This window comes from Fukomys damarensis, unplaced genomic scaffold (genome assembly GCF_012274545.1).
Source record: "Fukomys damarensis isolate Sample0158 unplaced genomic scaffold, DMR_v1.0_HiC HiC_scaffold_12, whole genome shotgun sequence".
NCBI lineage: Eukaryota > Metazoa > Chordata > Mammalia > Rodentia > Bathyergidae > Fukomys > Fukomys damarensis.
In genome coordinates this window covers 5,983,768-6,005,549 of record NW_022900924.1, presented here as the reverse complement: position 1 = coordinate 6,005,549, position 21,782 = coordinate 5,983,768, and the positions used below count along the sequence as shown (strand labels likewise).

Genomic DNA, 21,782 nt, shown 5'->3' with positions numbered 1-21,782 from the left:
GGTGTGCGCCACCGTGCCCGGCCTGTATTGCTTCCTTTGAAAGTACCAATAAACTTAACAGGGGAAAAAAACTAGGATTAGAGGTCCTGTTTAACCCAGCTAGTCCCCTTCTGGGCATCTGCCCAAAAGAATTCAAAGAGTCGCATCACAGTAATATATGCTCACCTGTGTTTATAGCAGCACCGTTTGTAACAGCTAAAACTTGGAAACAGCCCAATTGCCCATCAGTTGGAGACTGGACAGAGAACAAGTGGGTTTTTTAATAAAATGGAGTACTACGGAGCCACAAAGAAAGAGAAACAAGAGACCCTTACAGCTAAGTGGATGCACACTGACGCCATACTCTTAAGTGAAATTAATCGGACACACGTGTAATACCAACTAGCCTCTCTGGTGTGAAAAACAAAAAGTGTAAATCAGGTCACAATGTGTAGTTGATATTGTGCAGTAGGGAGAAAAGGTCTAAAGGTGTAGGGTAAGTGGGAGGGTAGGGGAAAGGTTAAAAGGGGGAAAATATGGGACAAGGAAAGAAATGGAAACAAAGTCTTTGTGAATAGGGAAGGGTGGAGGGGGAGAAGGGAGGGCAGGGGAATGGGGAAAAAACGAGAACCAAGATCCATCATGTAAGGGTGCACGATACCAATGATGAATGTAACTGGACTGTATGCCTAAAACATACCAGTAAAAAAGAAAATAGAAATTCCTTCCCTTTAGAAACTTTCACAAGTCTGGGGATTTGGCTCAGTGATTCTACTGCCTCACTAGAAATTTTCACAAGCTTTTTCCCTCTCTCCCTTCCTCACTGTTTACCGTACAAACTCCAGTCTCAAGACACCTTCTTGTGCCTGAGAGGATAAAGTGGATCTCCACATACTGAGCTGCTTCTCCGAATTCCCTCAGGCGGACACACTAGGATGTCATCCCCCTATCTTCTCCCTTCAGATGAACGCACAGAAAACTAGCAGATCCTCCTGAAAGGGTTCCACGGATACCGGCCTCAGGTCGGAGTCTGGTTTTCTTTCCATAAGAGGGGAAGAAGCTAGGAGTTTGGGTGAGGAAGGGCAAGCCTGGAAATGTCCTAATCTATTGTCTGCTTGGGCTTTTTCCTCTCCTCCTCTCTTCTTATAAACGGCTCTTCCACATCTCCGCACAGAAGGAGATTTCAGGAAATGAGACTTCTCTGTTCTCTGGAGCCAGCTTCGGATAATGTCTTTTTCCTTTCTCACCGACTTTTTCCTTTCTGACCGGACTTCGGTAAACACGCATGTGGGAGTATTCACGTACTGTGTGGACGGAACACATAACGAAGTGTGTTCCTTTGGGAAGCTCCACTAAAACTTTCTGAAAGCTGTCAACAAACAAGTGCAGCTTCTAGTTCATCAGCTCCACAGTCCCAAAGGGACACAACCTGTGCATTATCCGGCGCTGCCGAACTGTGAGGTTGGGTAGGTTGGTGTATGAAATGCACGCTTGACGGGATATTTTCGGTGTATGCTGCATTTGTCAGGATGTCACCCCCCTGTAAGGCAAGGGTCGTTTATGTTTGTATCTTGTTTTTTTATAAACGGGAATCGTGAATGACTAGTATATAAGTTGATACTAGTACAGCAGAAAGAAAGTGTGTTCCATCCTGTGCTTTTTTGTTTGTTTGTTTTGTTTGTCTGTTTTTCGAGACAGGGTCTCACTATGTAGTTGAGAATGACCTGGAAATCACTTTGTAGCCCAGGCTGGTCTCTAAGTCACAGCGATTCTCATGCCTCAGCCTCCCAAGTACAGGGATTACAGGCATGCGCCACCATGCCCGGCTCCATTCTGTAAGTTGATTGTTGCTTTAATAAAAGGTTAGGACAGGTAAAAATAAATGGGACTGCTCCTCCTTATTAGGTTGTCATGGCAATCATATATACTGAGAATAAAGAATCCAAGAGAAATGGAATTAAACATTCACAAATATCTCTTCCCTGATGGAAAAGGCTAACAGCCCATACTCCAGAGCTGGACTCTTTCTAAGATAGGAGTCTACTGGACACAGGGTTGGACAAAGGACAGCAGGTGTTGTGGATAACGGAGATTCCGCTCGCATTCTCACATGGTCATTTTCCTATATGTGGGTGAAAAAAATGAGAGACAGCGATCCAACACCACCTCTGTCATTTTCCCTTCCAACATCATGAAAACTCTGATTGTCTCTTAACAAAAGCGAAGCAGAGATATACTCTCCCTAGGGACTCTGAGGGGTAGGTAGGTCTGTGGTAGACAACAAGAGAATAATGTTCATTAATGGAAAGCTATAAGACTGGGCAGCACAGTTGCGGGACGTGGAAATGTTTACAGTGAGGATATTTGTGGAACGGAAGAAACTGGACCTCCAGGTGTGGCCTTGACTCTCCGCTCCTTTCAGTAAAGGGTTGGAGCCATTTACACCATCTGAGCTGCGAAACTATACAGAGGATGCTTTCATACCTCTCAGACATAAACTACAGGGTTGATTCGCTTTAGTGCTTTACGATGGCAGAGGAGAAGAGCTCAGAGGAAGCTGAAACTCTGATCTTTGTGGCCTGAGCGCCCTCTATGCAGAGCTGTGCAAACATCTTCAGAGCATGCAGGAACGTGGGAGCTCAGTGCAGGTTTTGGTCTCACTTCCCCATGAACTTGGGCCACTGTGCAGAGTGTTACTGCTCCTATATGAAGCACAGTAATAATCGCCCTCATCCTCAGGCGCGAGGGCAGCAATGCTCAGGGAGGCCGTGTTGCCAGACTTGGAGCCAGAGAAGCGATCAGGGATCCCTGAAGGCCGACTGCTGACATCATATATCAGAAGCTTGGGGACTGTTCCTCCCAGCTGCTGGTACCAGGAGACATAATTATAGCCCCCAATGTCACTGCTGGTTCCAATACAGGTGAGGGTGACCTTCTCTCCAGGAGACCCAGAGGCTGAGGGAGGCTGAGTCAGAGCAGACTGCGCCCAGCACCCTAAAGGAGGGAAAAATACTCTCTGGTGAGTGAGCCCTGAGTCCAGTTGAGGTGTGGACAGGGAACAATCTCAGACCACCTGTCCCAGTGGCTCCTTCCCTGGAAGCCTCACCTGTGTCCTGAGTGAGAATCGTGAGCAGAAGCAGAGCCCAGGCCATGGTGGAGACGCTCCAAGACTGCTCTCTCGGGACACCCGGGCCCTGGGCAGGTTCCCCAACACCTCTTTTATGTCCACTTCTGCCTCAGAGGAGGGCGGGGCTTCCACGCAAATCTGCTTCCTGCCTGTCATTGTAGTCTGGCCAGCCCTGGACTCCAGTCACTCTGCAGCGTGGCCAGCAGGACTTAGCGGGGATAAAATCCTACTTTCCTTCCTTCCTCTTTCTTCTTTTGTTTTTTTATTTTTTAAGTCTTGGTAGTACATTCCGGGCTGGCCTCAAACTCACTGTGTAGCCCAGGTTGGCCTTAAACTCATGTCAATGCTCGTGGCTCAGCCTCCAAAAACTATTGGGGTTACAGGCCTGTGCTCCATGCATGACTCAAAATTCTATGACAGGTATTTTCTGAGTCGTGGTACAATGAGTCCATGACAGTGTCCACAAATGGAACCAGCCAGCATTTCTGTCTGTACCCTTGCTATTATGGGATTTTAAATCAATTATTCCCAGCCAGGGAATCTGAGGACTTCCTCTGCCTGCCAGTGTGTGACGTGACTACCAACAGTCTGTGAGAGGCTGACAGATACCAGTCACTCCTCTCTGGGACCAACTGCAGAGAAGGGAGTCTCATTCCTCCTCTGCCTCTTCTGTTTCCCCTCAGAGTGGATTCTCCTTCCACATTCTCACCTGATTCTCTACATTCATGTGATGATGGGGCTTCAGAACGGGGCCCGCGGTTCACTGACTGGTCCTTCTATACATACACTACGGGCTCAAAGACTTTGAAACAAACACGGCATTTGCTCCCCTGTATAGGAGCCCAGGAGGAAACAGCTCTTCACACATAGGACAGTGTGAACAGCAATGGCCTTCCGCACTCCAGGCCCATGTTGCCCCCTGGTGGCCTCACCTGGAGGTCCCGAGGCACAGAAAGGGCAGCTGAGTAGGAGCTGGACTTTCCTGCTCAGCTCCCCTCCGCCATTCTTCTTCCTCCTCTCAGGACAGACTCTCTGATTCCTTCTGTTCTGATGTCCTCCAGCACCCCATGGAGACTGGCTTCAGCCAACATGGAATGTGTGTCCTGTCTCAGCAAGAACAGAGCTCCCACCTCACACACACCTCACCCTGCACTTGTCTTAGAACAGTTCTTACTGGGTGAGTGCTTCTGAGGAAGCTGTACACTAAATAAGGGTTGAGAAAATGTAAGGCCTGAAGTAAACTCAATTCCAGTAGGAAGGCTGAATGACAGTAGTGTTATTAATGAAAGGCAGAATCACTCTCAAAATGCTGGCAAAACTAATGCTGCATGAGCAGGAGAGAGCTTGGCAGGACTGAGGGAGACCTAGAAGAACGCAAGAGTTCTTGTGGGATTGGGCGTGGCCTAAGGACCAGCACCAGGGGCCTCTGATGGTGCTGAGAGTCTGCCTGTCAAGGGGACTCAGGATCGTTGGGGTCTTGCTTCCTCTGTGTACTGATACACGATGTCTTTAGAGGCAAAGTCTCCTTCATCCACAGGGAGCACTTGGTGAATGTGCTGTTTGAGAAGAGGTGGTTTAGAGATACAAACTCTCTTTGGGACAGCCTGGAAACTGAAAGCATCCAAGGGAAAATGTCTGCTTGTGCAATGGGCTAGAAGGTTTAGAGTGTGAATATTATGAGGAAACGTTGTGACGCAGTTAATACCGTGTGGGACGTTTCTCAAAAGCACGAGAGAGGTCATGCCTTGGCCAAGGGGAGGATGAGCTACATGGTAGCCAATGAAATCGGAAGAATTAGAACAGGTGGTTGGCAAGAAATGACAGTCAGGGATTCATGTCTGTTGCTAGTCTTTTAAGTATGTTCGGTGTTATGTTTTTTTTCATTCATTTAGCTAATAGTGTCTATAATATGACAATAGTAAAGCAGTAGAGATGAATGACCTATTCAGAAACCACCAGGCTGTGTGCATCTAGGTTGGAGGTCAATGGCCTGTGTCACGGTCACTTGGGATCACTGCAGTGAGTTTCCCTGGGTACTTTCTGGATATCCAGGTGCTTTCTGCAAAAAGCCAATCTCTGCTCTTCATGAGGAACTGGCCTGATTTCTTCTGCCTGTCCTATTAATGCCAAAGCGGACACAGGGCCTCTACCTCATCATGAATGAGTCAGTATTTTTATTCAAAATGGATCTATCAGCCTAGCATGGTGATGCCTGCCTGTAATCCCAGCACTCCCCGGGCTGAGACAAGAGGACGGCAAATTCAAGTCCAATCTGTGTGACTTGATGAGTCCCCGTCTGAAAATGACAAATAAAATGGTGCGGGATGTGGCTCAGTGCAAAGTCCCTGGGTACAATGCCCAGTAGCACCAAATTGAATGGAATAAATATAACAAATATGGACCTAGCTACCTGTGTCCTCACTACATGAAATGAACACTAAGTACTAAGATCTACAAATGCTACCCATGAAGAGGAGGCAGAAAATAGACTCTCAAAATGCAATTGCTGACCAGTAAAACAAAGCAAATGAATTAAAAATATGAGCACCACTGCTCACATGATTATCGGGGAAAATTAAAGCTAATGTTTCCTTGTGCAATCTCAGTCTTTTGAGAAATGGCCAGAGACCCTGAAGTGGGTGAATTGTAAGGACCCCCTTGCAGCAACCGGGGCCCCTGTGGCTGTCCTGGGCGGGTCTCAGTGTCCACCACAGCCTGAAGGAGAGGAAGAGGAGCTTGAAATCGTGCAAGTGACAGGAAGTTTCTTAGTAAGAGAAAGCGGTACCAGGCCACCCTGAGGGAGGGGTCTGGGCCCAGGAGTCCCCGTGGGGTTTGTCTGACTTATCAGGATGCTGCAGCTTCGGACTTGAGGCCAAAGTGAGCACAGGAGGATGGAAGCACAGCCTCCTTCTGGGAGAGGGACAGGAAAGGGCAGCGGGGGTCCTGGGCAGGTGGCGAACCCGGAGCACCGGGGCCAGCCGGTACCAGGCCACCCTGAGGGAGGGGTCTGGGCCCAGGAGTCCCCGTGGGGTTTGTCTGACTTATCAGGATGCTGCAGCTTCGGACTTGAGGCCAAAGTGAGCACAGGAGGATGGAAGCACAGCCTCCTTCTGGGAGAGGGACAGGAAAGGGCAGCGGGGGTCCTGGGCAGGTGGCGAACCCGGAGCACCGGGGCCAGCCTTGGAGAGCACAGCAGGCAGGCAGCTTTGCCTACAGCCTTAGGTGGGGCGGGGTCACTCTCACCCCCAAATTCACCACCCATGGAGGGCAGCGAGTTCAGCCTGAGAGCCTGAGGGTGGCTCCGGCTCTGGGAATGAGATGTACAGCCGTGGGAGGCTGCAGCTCCCCAGCAGGAGAAAACCCTGTTTCCCCCTCTGGATATACTCCTTAGCTTTTCTGATAATTAAGAGACCCAACGTTAAAAAGAAGGAACAGAAGGAAGAGAATGAAGAAAAAGGGGAACTGGAAGGAGGGAGAAGAAAACAAAATAAACCCCATTTCTAGTACCTACTCCCTTCACTGTTTTATCCCCACAGTAGCAGAATTTAGTAGCCACATATTTCAGGCAAAGTTGTTTTGGTTGCTCAAACCTGAAAGTCACACAAAGAATGTTTCTTATTTTTGGTTATTTGTATACTTTGGGGGTGAGGTTCCTGTTTTCCGAATATACAGAAATATATGTATATATAAATATAAATGTATCTAAATTAAATGTAACCCACACACGATAGTTAACTGATTCTGTCGACTTGACTAAGAAATGCCTCAGGAAATTGGATCGGCATAGTTCTGGCTGTGGCTGAAGGATTTTCCTAAAGATACAAGTTCCACCTTGGCTGGCTTCTCTTTGTTTGTTTGTGGGAACTGCAGTCTTCACCTCTGACTCCAGTCTCCTGGCTTCCAACACAGACCCTCCAGCCTCCCGGTATGGATCCCACAGGACACTGCACTGAGCTCCAGGCCTTCGACTGCACCCTTCGATCTCCAACCCACACACAGCCCCTGTGCACTTTCGTGCCCCCGACTCTGCAGGTGGCTGCTGTAGCCCGTTGTTCTAAATTCATATGTGCTTGTACATCTCACATTAAGTCTGTTTCTCTAGTGAGACTGATAGTCCGTGTAAGGTCTGATTTAGATTATGATAGCGTTTAAAGGAGAAAATTGGATCAACAAAAGATTGCTGGAGAGTTTTGCCCATGTAACTCTCATGGAGTTGTAGCACTTACCTCGAAAAGTCTTGAGTAAATGACTTGGTTTTTATTAGTCTACTTGCTCTTGTTGAGGTTCAGATGAAACGCAAATCTTAGAGAATTGAGGGGGTTGAGAATTTTTAAGACTTAAATCATGGCCGTTGTCTATTTTATATGGACTTCGACAAATCATGTCTCCTAATTTGCATAATGTTATCTAGTCCTATTCCACAGGTGACAGAAGCAGGATAGGGGAAGAGGCCACACAACCCAAGCAGAAACACCAACTCAGGTCTTTATGACAAAATATGTTCTTCTAAATCAGAGTTACCTGAGAAACCATATTCCACATCCACCCTGAGCCTCATATTTTGTTTCCTTGAGAATTTTTGAAGATTTTTTTGAGAACTTCTATGGAATGAGCTTTTGAAGTTTACTCACAAGGGTAAACACTGATGAGGAATGCATGAAATGAGAGGTTATTGGAAAAAACAAAATTTTTTTCAGAGCATAAAATGACAAGTACAGCTAGGACAACTTTTGAACCTGCAAGTGAATCAAGAGGAAACGGAAAAGGTGATTTGACACAACTCTCAAAGCAATATTCAAAGAGGGACCTTCCCAAACTGGGTGTGGTTGCACACTCCTGTAATCCCAGCACTCGGGAGGCTGAGGCAGGAAGATCGCTGCAAGTTCGAGACCAGCCTGGGCTACATAGTGAGTTCCAGGTCAGTCTCAACTACATAGTGAGACCCTGTCTCAAACAAAAAGCAAGCAAGCAACAACAACAACAACAACAACAAAAAGCATGCATGCGTGCACACATGCACACAATTTTATTATTTGAGCTTATGCATGCAGACATTTCTCCAGCTTGAGTCTCCACATAAACAAGATTCAAGGGGCTAGAATAGCTCAGAATATCATATTAGAGGGAGTCAAATAGCTGGTTTACTGAAAATATCAATAAAATTATTAAATTTGTAGCCAGACTGACAAAGAAGATACATATATTACTACTTAAGGAACCAAAAAGGGTGTGACAGCACCACTAACCCTAGAGACATTAAAGTGGTGAATTTATCCCCCTTGTTTTTCTTCCTCTCGTTGAAGATTTAGAAACTCTCTCTCAACATTACTCTAAATCAATACAGTTGAGGTCTTGCTTTTCCAAACTGAAATCTTGCTTTTTTTCATCTCCTAAAAATTGATGATAGAAAAATTGTAAATATATACAGATATTGGGTGGAATATCACCTAACTTCTCACCAGCCTTATGATAACCAATGTTTCATTTTAGTGACTGTTGTATTCTGCCATGCTGAAATATAATACTTATAAATATGACATATTTTTGCCTTGAGGATGGATGCATAATAAGTTTTATTCACTATCGTATTGCCTGTCATAGATTACTTGGAATATAATAGACAGTATTACTTGAAATAATGAATGAGCTATAAATTGAACCAAAGTTAAATAAGTATATAGTTTTACATGAATAAAGTGATATATATTCAAGTTTATGAATGGCATCTTGAGCTCAAATATTGCAGATATTATTTTGTTATTTTTCTTTTGTGTTTTTGTTGTTTTGAGATAAGGTCTCACTTTGTAGTGCAGGCTGGCCTTGAACTCACTACATATCCCACGCTGACCTTGAATTCACAGAAATCCTCCTGCCTTAGCCTCCCAAGTGTTGGGATTACAGGCGTGCGCCACCATGACACACTGGTACTTTTATCTTGTCTGTTCTCTCCAAATAATCCTCATAAATTCATACAAAGACTTTATCTTTGTTCCTCAGTCTTGTTGTTCTCCCATCTGTCTCACTCAGTAAAAAAGGAAAAAGAAAAAAAGTATCAGCTATGCGCCCTTGACCAAGTCAGATTTCCAGAAGTCATTGGCAACTCTTTGTTTCCCTCGTGCCCACATCCAGTCGGCCAGCTAATCTGTCAGTTCTAAATTCCCCAGCTCCTGCTCCTCTCCCTGCTGTACTAGACACCAGCTTCCCCGTATTACCAAGATGAGAGCTTTGGTACCAAACTGCTGGATCTGCTTCCATTTTTCTTCCATAAATTTTATGTACCACAAAGTCCTGAAGTATCTTTAACACATCAGTTACCAACTGGAGTGGCAACGGAGCTTCTCAGTGAGGCTGCTGCCTTTCTGGCCAGCCCACTCCTTACTATTCAGGCTGTCCCTAGGCCATCCCGAGGATTGTCTCACATGGACAGGTATCGAGCATTACCTAGCATAACTATCCCTGGTAAACACTCTCTGGACCTTTCAATTTTTCTCTCACCATCTTCTACGTCAAGACGAGCATTTCCCCCTCACCAGGTACGGAACATCAATTTCTCTGTCCTTCCAAGCATCACTCTAGAAGCAGGCTCTTATAGTGCCTTGATATCTTTGCCAAGGGGTTAAATCCTGTGCTCCAGGAAAGTACGTCCAGCAGATAATATCTGCTCTGTCCAATTTTAGGTTCTGCCCCTTGGTCTTGCACTGTCAGAGTCCAGTCTCACACACACTGTTCTGGAGCCCACCGTTCATGATTCTGTTTCCGCAGCTTCCTCTTCCATAGCAGGCCCAGCACCTCCTGTGCGGGTTTCCTTGAAAATCGATCCTAATTTTTGGTCTACTGCTTTTATGGGAGGAGAGGGCAGTTCCCTGGGGTGCTTAGAAAGGTATTATCTCACAATGTTACATCTTGTGAGAGTCATCACAACTTGATCTGTTAGTCTGGGCACTGATATCCCTGACTTGGCATCGCCCCTGACATTGCCTCTGTGTACATTCTTGGATAAGCAATTTTTCTGGTCCCTTTGTCTCTTCGTCCTGTCCAGGTGCTTATCTTGTGAGGTTTATAGCACAGCTTCACATTCAAGGCAGAGTGAGTGAAAAGGATACATGTTCTTTTTAGTGTATTGATATGGTAAAAGAATAATAAAATAATAGGTACTAACGTATACTTATAGGTCTGTGTATCTAGGTGTTAGTATATATTTCATATACTCCTTCTTATATACAACCCCTCCTCACTTTGTTTTGTTTGTGCTTCATTGGAGATGGCCCTGGCACTGAATTAAGCCAGGCCAAGGGGCCTGATGAGCTGTCTTTGTTTTCCTGAGCTACTCTCTCTAGCAAGGCTTTAACTCTATATTTGCCAGAAACCTCACAGAGGCCCTTGAACTTTCCCTACCTGACCCCCAACTTTCCCTACAGCAAGTCAAAGGTTTCCGTGCCACCTTCAAGAGAGGATCACTCCTGCATGCTCAGGTAACTCACGGGAATTGCTGAATCAAAATTTTAAATGCTCGAATGCAGGTGGCCTCATACCATGACTTGGGATTCCATCGGTACCTGGTCAGGGCTTTGACTGTGGCACTGAAAAACTGCCTTGTGGAGAATTCATGGTTCTTTCTCCTAAACTATGCTACCTCTCATGATTGTGTTATAGGCCTCGGCTTTTCCTGCCCTCTGTCCGTGCAGATAAACAAGCTTCTGGCTTTCACTCTGAAGAAGTTACAAATATAGTACTCAGACACATTAACTATGTAAGTTAGAGGCACTTGAAAAACAACAGCTGCAAAAAGATTATCTTGACCTCCTTTTTGTTTCTTAAAAGCAGATGAAATTCTTAGGGGAAAGTCACCTCCTTATACTAGAAGGAAAATCAACATCCTTGTTTATGAAGTAAGAAGTCAAAAGAATTCTGGATAGATCTTGACCTTGTTAAAATAAATCACGTTTTAAAGACTATTCACATACTTTAGCTGCTCTTTACAATATAGTATTTTTGACCAATTACTTAAGCAACTGCATCTAACTGCTTTTTGGGGAGTCTTCACTTCCTCATAATAGCAACCCTGCCATGCACAGTTTGTATTCAAGAAATGGATGCTTTCCCCTGTTGATCTATTTAACAGCAATTTAATTCTCAGGTCCAGTCAGGAGCCTAAGAGAATGGAGGGAAAGTTTTGTCACTCCTGCAACTTTTAGTTTGTCATTGCAGATTAATCACTATAGCATTTTTTTCTTTTGCAAATTATCACTTGAGTGTAGCCACAGTACTACCCATGTTCCAACATGAAACCAGTGGAGCCTGGTTCCACATTCCCTAAAAATATTGTTTTCTTCCATTTCTCAAATGTTGGACTTACGGCCTTGTTTTTTCATTTCCTTCTACATGAAAATTATCCCTGTTCAACACTGGTGAAAGTTACAGCTGTATCACTCCATTGTGGCAGGGTCTATCTGTGCTTCCACTCAGCTTGGCCTCCACATTGGGGTTTCACTGCTCCAGAATCCTATCTCAGTGTCTCCTTTCTGAGACATTCCTGGTCCTTAGATAATCCAGGATGTCTTTATTTTTAGCACTGAAAGATCCATATTTTGGGAAATCCCTTAGGACAAACAGGGATGGTTGGTCACCCTCTTGGTTACCAACTTAATTGATCTCATGGAAACAGAGGCCAGGGAGAGCCTACAGAGGAGAGTGCTTCTGGTGTCAAAGGACAAGAAGGAGGATCAGGATCAGGGAAAGAGGTCACTTGGCACAACACTTCAGGTTTCATGAGAAGCCAGCAAGTCAGCGGGGGGATGTGGGGGCATGTGACAGCTGAGGGAAATGGGACTAAGGGATGAGAGGGTAAGAGGATGCTGGGAAGTGCTCAGGTAGAAGAGGAACTCTGAACCCTGTGCAGGAAACAAGGACGAAAGTGGAAATTGGTGAATGAGAGCCTCCTAATGCAGGGTAGCACTGGAAACAATCTCAGCCTGCCCCACAGGCAGCTCTGGAGTAAAGGATTCCTAGCACCAGGAGAGGTGTCACCCTCCCGTAATCCCACCTCTTTGGGAGGTTGAGGTAGAAGGATAACAAGTTGGAGCCCAGCCTGGCAACTTAGGGAGAACCTGATTTAAAACAAAACAAAAAAAAACTTTGGCAAATGGGAAGGGAACCAAAAGATACAGAGAAGAGGATGTAAGGAAATTAAGATGTGTTATGTACCTGTACCAACACCCCACAAGAATGTAAACATTATGTACCGCACAAATGTTCTAATAAAGTAAAATAAAATTAAAATTAAATTTAAAAATAAATTCAAATTATAATAACTGCTGGGCATGGTGGCGCACGCCTGTGATCCCAGCACTTAGGAGGCTGAGGTAGGAGGATCGCTGTGAGTTCGAGACCAGCCTGGGCTACATAGTGAGTTCCAGGTCAGTCTCAACTACATAGTGAGACCCTGTCTCAAAAAACACAACAAAACAAAAGAAATCAAATAATAACAAATGCTGGCAAAGCTACAGGGGGAATTGGATCCCTTCTACATTGTTGGTGGAAAAGTAAACTGGTACAACCACTATGGAAATCAACAGGGAGTTTCTCAAAAAAATAAAACTAGAAATTCCATTCAACCCAGCTATGCCTTTCCAGGAATTTTCCCAAAAGATTTAAAGACACCATATCACAGCAAAACATGCATACCAATGTTTATAGAAGCACAACTCCTAATAGCTAAATCTTGGAAGAGGCTTATATCTCCATCAACAGATGAACGGGTAAAGAAAATACGGTATTTATACACAATGGAGTACTACTCTGCCATAAAGAAGGATAAACTTGAGTCATTTGTGGGAAAATGAATGCAACTTGAATCCGTAATATAAAATTAAATAAATCAGACACATAAGCTTAAATATTACATGGTGTTTCTTACATGAGAAATCCAAAGTATAAAGAGCAAAATAAAGATATATAATTGGAAACAAGCAAAAAGATCTTGGCAATAAAGAAGGGGACCAAGAGATAGAGGGAGGGTGGAAAAAAAGAATAAAATGTGTTATATACATGTGCCCATTCTCCACGAGGAATTTAATCACTATGTACTGCCAACATGTACCAATAAAAACAAAAATTAGGAAAAAGAAGAAAACATACTTCAGGTTTTATCGCAACTTGCTTACAAACTGTTGTCATTTTCCCTTAGCAATCCTCTACCCCTGGCTCTGCCATTTCACCTCTCCAGCCTCTTCCCCACTTAACTGAACACTCCAAAGGCCTTCCTAGGCCATCCTCTTTTCATAGCGCCACATCAGGCCATTCTAGGCCCACAGTGCCCCCTGGTGGCCTGAGGAACAAGGTGCGCTTTGAAGCTAGACAACTTGTGAGAAGTGGCATCGTGACCAGGAGAGAGGCCCTAGAAAGCACAACTTTAGGAAAAGACTAAGGAGTGTGCCTTCTGGAGAAGATAAATTCTATTGGAATTCTAGCCTGTTTGACTTCTGTTCCTGAGCTCATATAAATGGAGTTAAAGAGCACAGAGCAACCGGTATCAAAAATGTCCTAAGGCTTCCTTTGCAGGGCCTTTCCTCAGACTGGCATTCTTTTTTGAGATTTTTTTTTTTTGGTTTTTGGGGTTTTTTGTTTGTTTGTTTGTTTGTTTTATACAAGGGATCAAATTCAGGACCTTGTGCTTTTGAACCCGTCTTACACAGTCCACCTTCTGAATCTATGGGTCCTGTACACTCAGATTCAACCAACTGCACGTGGAAAATATATTTTTAAATTTCAGCCTGGCATACTGGCACACACCTGCAATTCCAGCACTTGGGAGGCTGAGGCAGGAGGATTTTCATGAGTTCAAGGCCAGCCTGGGCTCGACAGTGAGTTCAAGGCCAGCCTCCACTATGTAGTGAGACCCTGACAAAAATAAACAAAAAAATTTAGAAGATTCCAGCAAATAAAGCTGGAATTTGCAACACACCAAGTAGTATGCTGTATTCATGCAAGTGCGATGTGTTCACATTGCATTAGATATTGTTATGGTTTGTACCTAGATGTCCCCTCAAAGCCTCAGGTATTCATCGGTGAGACTTTTTGGAGCTTGCTGGACCTAAGGTGTACGACAGTGGGATTAGGGGTGTGTGGTACTAAGTTGAGTCCACTGGTTGGAATTAGCATAGTTTGGGGTGTGGCTGAATGGATTTACTAAAGACAGATGCGTCACCTTGGGTGTGGGTGGCACCCCACAAAAGGTTTATAGCCTGGATGGAATATAAGGGACAGAATGAAGGCAGGCTCGCGGCTGCTGCTTGCTGTTCACTGCCTTCTGCTTGCCACACCATGACAAGCACAGCAAGAGGATTGTTTCTCTCTTCTGCGATGACCCTCTGTCACGCTGCTCTGCCTTGAAACCAGCTGACTATGGACAGAAACCTCTACAAACTATGAGCTGAAAGAAACCTTTCCTCTAACTTGTGGATGTTGAGTATTTTGTACCGGCAATGAGAAAATAATTAAGATAGATATGATAATTGATCTAAATCTACAGAAAATTTAAAATACACAGTGGGGTTGTATAGGTTACGCACATATTGAGAATTAAAGAGGATTTGATTAAGTTGATAATATATTTAACATTTACTAAATTAAAACTGAACAGTGCTTAAAATACTTAAATGTACACACTCCTACTAGACCATTTACATGTAAATATATATTTTGTGCTTTCAAAAATATTTTTGATACAGGATCTCACTATGTCAGGCTGGTTTTGAACTCATCAAATAGCCCAGGCTGGTCTCGAACTCACAGAGATCCCCTGCCTCAGCCTTCTGAGCACTGGGAAATATAGGCATGCTCCACCATATCTGGTTGCTTTCAAAAATCCCAAAAAGTAGAAAGGAAATATCTATATTAGCTCAAGCTCCAGCTGCCCTCACCTAGCCTGGGGAGGTCTTTGACCTGTGTCCTTCAGTCTCTTCCTCCACAACCCAGGGCAACAGAGTTGACAACCAACAGACTGACTTGACCAAAGCAGAGACCAAGGCCTCCATGGAGAGTTTTGTTTCAGGACTTAAGTCAGATGCTTCTACAGAGATCGGGCGAGAGACAGCCCTGGAGAGGATGAGAGCTAAATAGGGATCTCCTGGGATCCCCAGGGAAGCCCAGGCTCAGACCAGGAAGATTGCAGGGTCTTTATTCTGTTGTGGTAGGCTAGGTTTTGTTGAAGTGCTCCTAAGAGGGAGCAGTCCTGAAGAAGGTATATATACTCTAGTGATATGTTTGAGCTCTGGCACTGCTGCCAAAATCCAGCAGAAATCGGTACTCTGAATTATTGTAGGTCAATGTAAGGGGTGGCCTAATTTTCTTTATAAAAATCTAAGTCCCTGAGACAGTAAGACCTCGGCCCCTCCCAAGGAAAACTAGAGTCCTTTTTGTTTCGGTAGAGGGCTGCTCATGAGTGGCTCCAGAGTTTGCCAACATCTGTTGACATATGATGCTAGAATTGTCACTAAATTTGCTACCACAGACGAGGTAACTTGGCACTGGCCAGCACTTGGTTTCCTCTCTATGCCAACACCTAGATTGCCTGGAGTATCATAAGCAAAGCTGTGCTTGCTCCCAAAGAACAGGGCACTGAACCAAAGAATTTACAAGCCCAAACACAAAAACACAAACAACAATAACAACAAAAGAAGTATTTTGAAAAGACAAGGCAACAGAATCCTCCAACAACTCCCAACTCAGTGCAAGGGTCTTTGAGGGCAAGGAAATCATAAGCTATACAGCAGATGGGTCTGAAAGGGTACATGGTGGTGAAAGAGTTCTATAAGGTGTTTAGTGCATTTAAAGATACAATGAATAACATAATGACCACAAAGGAAAAAATGACGAGTGAGTCTAAAGACACCAGCTAGTGCAGCTAAAGAAAGCAACACAAAAACATGAATGCCCAGCATAGAAAAGAACAGGCGTCCATAAGAAAGTTCCGAACAGAAATCCAGGAGACTGAACACATGACTGAAAGTATGGGTAGTACAAGTGATTGATGTGAAGACAGAGTGTCAGGCCTGGAGGACAGCGCTGTGGTCAAGGATCAGTTCATGAGAAAAACCTTTAAAACAGTAAGTGAACAGGAAAAATGGATCCAACAGCTCCTCGATGAATCAAAGTGGACTAACATGAGAGTAATTAGAATTAGCAAAAAAATCAGAAGATAGCACAAAGGGCATAAAAATTGTTTACATATGTAATGGCAGAAAATTTTTCAACGTGAAAAAAGAATTTAGTGCCCCAAAAAGTGAATCTTATAGAGTCCTGAATAGCCATAATGAAAAAGAAAATCCCACCCCATGCCACAAAATAATTAAAATACTAGGCAAACTTGCCACGATCCACCTGACATTGCGAATTTTCACCCGAGCCTGTTTTATTTTGTTTTTTTTTTTTTTTAGAAAGTTCTTATAATTTCACACTTGAAAACAGTGGTTGTCCTGAGTCTCTTAAATCTTCTTGAGCCACTGTGTCTGCAGCTCTTCAAAGACAAACCACTGTTGAGTAAATCGAGGGAGAGGAAAGGCTCCAGTAGTTTTCGTCAACCCTGCTCTGTGTCAATCCCAGTTCTGAGGGGCATCAGTGCGATGACCTCAGTGGAATGCACCTACGGAACCTTTCCCTCACTCTTCCACGCACTCATTCAGCCACCTATGTAGCTGGGAGCCTGACGCTCCCAGCTTCCCTGGCATGAGGATGGCTGGACAATGGCAAAACAAATCCAGGAATAAATAACTGCCGACCGCACTGCCCATTTCTCTAGGCCACCAAGATCACCATGACATAATTGGAGATTTGGGGTCACCTGGATGACAGGAACATAGTGTCAGACCACACTTTACCCCCAACCACTTCAGAAAAATGTATGCAGAGGCTATTTCCCAGGCATGAGTGAGCAAAATAAATTCAAAACACCCAAAGAGATCTAGGTTCCATTTACCTTTTCAGCAGCATGATTCTGCCGTCCCCACCTCCAAAGGGGACCGGGGGAAAGGAAAGTGTCAAAACTGGCACCTCTCTTGCAAACCATGCCAGAGGCCACAGCCCTCTCTGCCCGCTGCCGGCCCCAAAGACAAGATCCCGGGTGGTCAAGGCTCAGTAACAGCATTCTGGGCCACCACACCCCCTCTGCCTCCTTCCCTGGCTCCCCACTCACCAACTGTCAACCAGGATTTGTCGGAGTGGGCAAGAAGCTCTGAATTAAGAAAAGCAACAGGTCTTTGAAGGACTCAGTAGAAGGCAGAATGTGGTTCCGGAAAGGCTCTGGAAACCTAATCCGACTCAACGACTGAAACCTAAAAACTCTGCCCCCACTTGTCTAACCTTTAAAGTTGCATCCCCGGTGGTGACTCGTAGCCCTACCCAATATCTCCCCTTCATCCTACTTTCCCTGATCTCTCGCCTCCCTCTAACCTCTACCCCACTAATTCATCTCTTGGCTCCCTGACATCCTCTCCTGCCTCGGCTCCCATTCCCGGCCTGGAGCTCTCTGGTGGGAGTGGCCACGGACACCACTCTTCCCGCCTCCCGCCCTGCCACTCCTTGAGAATGTTCTGGATTTCTTTCTCAACCTCATTGAATCTCGCGAGATTGCCCATGAGAAGAAAAGGGAAGCCAGGATTGGTCGATTCCTTGGTTTGTGAGGGGCGGGGGCGGGGCCTTGGCGCGTGAGTAGCCGCTGCGGTCCATTCAGCGTCTGAGGGAGCGAGCGGAGGACACTTGGCAAGGAGTGTGGTGTGGAAGAAAATGTAAGTTAAGGGCCAGGGATGGGGCTCAGTGGCCCTGCGCCTGTCTCGCAAGCGCAAGGTTCTGAGTTCCGTCCCTGGTGTGGGGGGGAATGTAAGTTAAAACTGTTTTCTCATACAGTGACTTTAGGTCACCAACCCCACCAGGATGTCACAGTGGGAGTTTTGGACGTAACAAATAGGGATCCCTGGGCTCTTTGTTGCTCTCGTTTCCTGGTGGTTTGAAATGGGTCCCACTAGAGGTGATGGGAAGAGGAGTGGGCAGTTTAGCCAGAATCCCAGACGGAGCAAAGGAGCGGCAGAGATTTGGTGGCAGAATAATAGCCATTGTCCATGGGTAAAGGGTCACTTGTGGCTGAGCACAGGGTCTTTCAACCTGTCCTCAGGCTCAGCTGAGGACAAACTAGTTTTGAGGTTTGGAGTAAGAATCTTAAGGATAGGGCAGGATCTAGTGTTCATTTTCTCAACAGTATTTTTGTGGGCTATTGTTCCATAACTATGTGTGTTAAAATACAGTCTTCTTGCTTTTGGAGCATTTTGGCATTACTCTCAGACTCGTGTGGAGACCGGTGGCTGACACCATAGGACATATAGAAGACAAATTATTGGGGGACTAGAGGCTCTTCTGAGTTGGACCAGCCTGTTCAAAAGACATCATCAGGTAAGATGGTCCCTTGAATCATCTTGGGTGGCCAGAGAAGCCTGTCTTCCTTGACCTTGTCACTGAGGAGTAAGTGAGAGTAAGCAGGAGTCTGCATCTTCAGTGTCCTCCCAAAGAGGGCAGAAGCAGAAATAGCCTTTATTTTTTCAAATCATTTTTTCCCATAGAGCATTTGATTTGTCATGCTGCCTTTTGTAAGATGCAGATTGAGGAGTTTATTCCCGAAGTCAGAGTTACATACAAACCTCTCTTCAGGGTAATCAAACATCAAGTCTAGACCTGTGCAGGATGTCAAGTACGTAGAGTGCATGAGCTCAGGGAGGTTTGGTTTCACTGCATGTGGGTGTGAACCACCAGGATAACAGTCACTTTTAGAAACTGAACAACAAGGTTGTACAACTTAGGCCTTGGGTGCCACATAAGGAGGCCAGGTAGGCCTGTGGTCTAACTTGAATCTGGGGAACTGAGCAGGAACCCAAACCTCAAGAATTACCATGTACCAGGCAGGGCAAAACAGTGTGCACATATTGTAGCTATCAGTATACTTGATTATTACCCTCAATGTAACTGGTATCTCTGAGGCAACAGTTGGTGGCCTAATGTTCAAAGTTCCAAACTCTAAAGGTAGTTGTTTGAGGATTGATTGAACCCAAAACCCTGAAAGGAAGGGGGCATGTGGAGAGGTAAAGTCAGGGTCCTGGCCCCAGAGTTTCTATCTTAGTATCTTACCTGAGCAGAGAGCAAGGAGGATGAATCAAGCAGAGTGCAGGTCACAGGCTGCAGCAGTGAAGACTCAGCCTTCTCCATCGCTGACTCAGATAACAAAGGGGCCTCTGTGCACTTCTACTTCCCAGATCTTGTGGATGTGGCCCCATCAGTGAGTTTGATTCTTCGACTCTTGCAAGGATGTACAGGGTGAGGAAGTATTTCCTCCCAGAAGTCCCTTTGGAGTGAGATGGAATCTTGGTGTTGTTTTAATTTGCAATTCTGTAGTGGTCAACAATGTTGATCATTTCTTGGTGTGTTTATTGGTCATTGCTACTTCTGTGAAGTGCCTATTCACTTTGTTTCCTCATTTTTGGGATTGGATATATTTTATTTTTTTATGAGGGGTTTCTTTTTCTTTTTTGAGTTCTTTATATATTGTAGATATGAGTGCATGTGTCTAAGGAATCACTGGAAAAAATTGTTGTCCCATTCTGTAGGTTGTTTTTTAACCCTTGGTTGTTTTGTTTGCTATGCAGTAGCCTTTTAATTTAACATGATCCCATTTGTTGATTCTCAGAACTATTTCCTATGCAATTGGGTTTCTGTTCACAGTCTGTCTACACCTGTGACTTCAAGAGTTTTACCTATTTTGTCTTCCAGCAGATTGTTTCTGATTTAATATTTAGATCTGTGATCCATTCTTATTTTAGTTTAGAACACGGTGGGAGGTAGGAGTCTAGATTCAATTTTCTCCACCTGGAAGCCAATTTTCACTGTACCATTTATTTTTAAATTTTCTTTCACTGTACCATTTATTAAAGAGGCCATCTTTCCTCCATTGTATGTTTTTGACACTTTTATCCAATATGAAATAGCTAAATTCCCTGGAGTTGCTTGTCCATAGTCTATGCTATGTCATTGATCCTCATGTCTATTTTTGTGCTATTTTTATAACTATATCTTTATAATATAACTTTAAGTCCAGGATTGTGGTGCCTGCTGCTTTGCTTTTGTTGCCCAGGATTGTTTTTGCTCTTCTGGGTCTTTTCTGATCCATATGAATTTTGGAATTGTTATCTCTAGTTCCATGAGGGATGCTCTTGGTATTTTGACTGGGATCGCATTAAGTCTGTATATCAGTTCTGCAAGTGTAGCTGCTTTGTCAGCACTGGTTCCAACTATCCAGAAATAAGAAAATCTTTCCATTTTCTGATGTCTTCATCGATCTTTTTCAGAGTGTTATAATGTTGTAGAATTATTTCATTTCCTTAGATTAATTCATAAGTATTTAATTGTTCTTGATGCTATAGTGAATGATACTGTTTTCCTAGTTTCTTTCTCCATGAGTTTATTATTATACAGGAATGCTACTGATTTTTGTGTGTTGATTTTGTATCTTGCTACATTACCAAATTTAAATATTGTCCTAAAAGAGTTAAAGACTTCATATTACAATGATACATGCATACCCATGTTTGTGGCAGCACAATTCATAATAGTTAAGTAAATAGTCAAATAAGTGGCCAGTTGTGGCTTGTTTTTTGGTTTATTTTTTTGGTTTTTTTGGTATTTTTTTGGTTTTTTGAGACAGGGTCTCAGTATGTAGTGAGACTGACCTGGAACTCACTGTGTAGCCCAGGCTGGTCTCAAACTCACAGTGATCCCCTGCCTCAGCCTCCCAAGTGCTGGGATCACAGGTGTGAGCCACCACGCCCAGCATGGCTTGTGTTTTGATGTCCCCTCAAAGCTTCATGCAGATGAGGTTGAGCTTACTTTCTCAGAGGTGCTGAACCTACAGTATGTGATGCTGGGATTAAGGGCATGTGATTAGTAAACCACTACATGTGAGTGATTGGTTTGGCACTGCCCTAACCCTGGTAGTCTGGATGGGATAAAAGGGGTGGAAAGATGCTGTTAAGGTCCCTTGTTACTTTGCTGTCTTCTGCCATGAACTGTTGCCCCTCTGCCACCCTGTCTTGAAACCAGCTAATTATGAACTGAAATATCTATGAACTGTAAGCCAAATAAACCTTTCCTCCTTTAATTTTGGGTGTTGGGTATTTTGTCTTCAGCAACAAGAGAAAAGTAACTAACACATGCCCAGTATGTCCATCAGCCCAGGACTGCATAAAGAAAATGTATTTGCATATGATGGAGTACTATTGTGCCATAAAAGGGAAACGAGTCATTTGTAAGAAAATGGATATACCTTGAGACCATAATGTTAAGTGAAATAAATCAGACAAAAATTGAGAAACCTAAAGCATAAATAAAGAGCAAAATAAAAGATACTAGAAAATAGATCTTATTCAAAGAGGAAGTCAGTCAAGAGATGGAGGAAGGGGAGGGAAAGGGGATGAGAAAGGAATTTAAGTATGTTATGTAGTATCTCCATACAAGGAGGGCAAACATTGTAACATTATGTGTTGTACCCAATACAAAAAAAAAGTAAGGAGAGCCAACGATTTAGCTCAGTGCCTTGTAAGCACAAGGTCCTGAGTTCGATCCCTGGTACAAAAAAAAAAAA

General features: G+C 44.3%; 1 protein-coding gene across 5 annotated transcripts in view; it reads left to right on the top strand.

The window, feature by feature from the left end:
• Nucleotides 1–17,761: 17,761 nt before the first annotated feature.
• The window catches only part of Prame (preferentially expressed antigen in melanoma), a 15,302-nt gene continuing 11,281 nt past the window's right edge, over nt 17,762–21,782 (top strand). For 4 of the 5 annotated variants that reach the window (XM_010603879.1, XM_010603881.1, XM_010603880.1 and 1 more), the window contains exons 1-2: nt 17,762–17,889; nt 18,420–18,547. The gene's annotated coding sequence lies outside the window, so the exon portion shown is untranslated. Of the gene's footprint in view, nt 17,890–18,402; nt 18,548–21,782 lie in introns of all 5 variants that reach the window. The other variant, XM_010603882.1, reaches the window with a different exon arrangement.